The sequence below is a fragment of the Eurytemora carolleeae genome, unplaced genomic scaffold (genome assembly GCF_000591075.1).
Source record: "Eurytemora carolleeae unplaced genomic scaffold, Eaff_2.0 scaffold938, whole genome shotgun sequence".
Classification (NCBI taxonomy): Eukaryota; Metazoa; Arthropoda; class Copepoda; order Calanoida; family Temoridae; genus Eurytemora; species Eurytemora carolleeae.
In genome coordinates this window covers 66,934-68,976 of record NW_019402169.1, presented here as the reverse complement: position 1 = coordinate 68,976, position 2,043 = coordinate 66,934, and positions in this window count along the sequence as shown.

The window sequence follows — 2,043 nt, the reverse complement described above, 5'->3', positions numbered from 1 at the left end:
TTTGGTTTATTGTTTGACACAAATCAATTTTTGTGTTGTTTAAGTAGTTAGGTTTGGTCTAGTTCAATGCTTTTTTTTTAGCTACATGGAGTTTGGCGTCGTAATTCTTGGTTTGGTTAAGTAGTTTGGCGTAGGGTATAGTTTGGTAATGGTGCCTATATTACATGTGGTGTAGGGTGTAGAGAGCCTACGTATTCTACATTTACATATTTGATGAGAAATTTAAAACGGTATCCCGCGCAGTACTGAATAATCAGCTAGGTTAGGCTTCTAACGATACATTTTTCAGCGAAAATATGATTTTTTAAAACTAAAACCCAAGATTTTTAATTAATAATCAATTTAAAAAAGTAAAAAATTTCGTTACATCACTACAACAAATATACAGGAACAGTACAAACCCATTTCTAGACAAAATCTCGAAAGTTTTGAACAGTGTTTTCAATACATTCAATGAATAAATTCCAGATTTTGAATCTCAAATGGTTAAGATCGATTTCCCATGGATGGTTTTCTCCGGGTTTAAGGTTCGGTCTGGTGTCTCCGCGTTCAGGGTTTGGTGTGTCTCCAGGTTTGACAAGTTTGACAAGTTTGATCCGAACCAGGTTTAAGGTGTACACACCGGAAAAGCTTAAATACGTCTCAGTTTAACTTAACCAAGCAATTAACTTAATGTAATTTAGAAGAAAATCGACTTTCAAATTATTACCAGAAAACCACGTTTAAATACTTTATCACATTCACAGACTTTATTGTAAGAAAAGTTGTATTTTTTTTTTATCAAAAATGATCTGAGTAATCTGATATGGACATTTTTTCAGCACTGAACGCCATGAATTTTTCATCTGAATTTTCATCTTTTTATTTTTTAACAATGTTCGTTACATTCTTTTTAAAAGATGCTGCAAAGATAGAAGTAAAAATTAATAATATGATTTTTGAAATTCACTAGCCCTATTTTGAACTTGAATTTTCAACGAGTTTTACTGAAAAATATTGTCTAATTTTTTGCCCCTCGAATCCCATTATACGAAGTAGATGAGACCCACCCCACCCATTTTAAACAGCCAAATATTGCAAACCTTTGTATGTGCTAAGGATGTGCAAAAACTGCAGCATTGCAAAGATAATTTAAACCGAATTTTTTCATAATTAAAGCTTGATATATGTGCCCGCGGCATTTTTTCCGTTTCTACCTCATCTAAATAATCGCAAAGGTGATTAAGAAAAACCGGTTTCCATTCACAGATCTCATTTTCAAAACAAAGGTTTAAGATTTTTAAAAAATAAATTCAGATCAGGGTTTCAGTGATCAGAGAAGAATGGGAGGGGTAGGGGGGGGACTGACCATCTATACCCCATGCTTCCCTCGACTATTTGATTGTTTACATCTATTGATACACTTGGAATAAGGACCCATGATGATGGTTTTGTTATTATAGTATGGAATACTCCCCATGTTTTGTTTCCCTATCCAATAACACATTTATCCGGAAGAGTAAACAAATGAGCGTATACAGAATACAGTGTAATGCAGTTATTCACAATATGAACAAAACACCATTTCCGAGTAGGGATTCATACACAAATATAATAGAAAATCAAAAATATTTAATCGAAACATTTTTGATCAAAGTTAATTTGATCGAAATGAAATCGAATGATGGAAACAGATTCGTTACCGTAAAAACAGATTGGACCATAGGTATAATTACAAATTAATTTCCGTAAACTTAGAAATAATGCCTACTTCCGTTCTTGGGGGGGGGGAAATAACAGAATTAGGGAGGGGGGGGGGGGGGGGTTAGATTATCGATACGATAATCGCGTCACGGCTTGATCTATATCACACGATCAAATATATTTGATCGAAGGGGTTTTCTTTAATTAGAAATGTGTTTACCCCATGTCCTACGGAAAAAAAACATTAATTTGCAAAAATGTAAATCTAAATTGACAAGAAAAATCCCTGATAGAACTGATATAATTTGCAAATACGATACAAATATGTTAATCAAAACCTATTTTAGCCAAATATGTTTT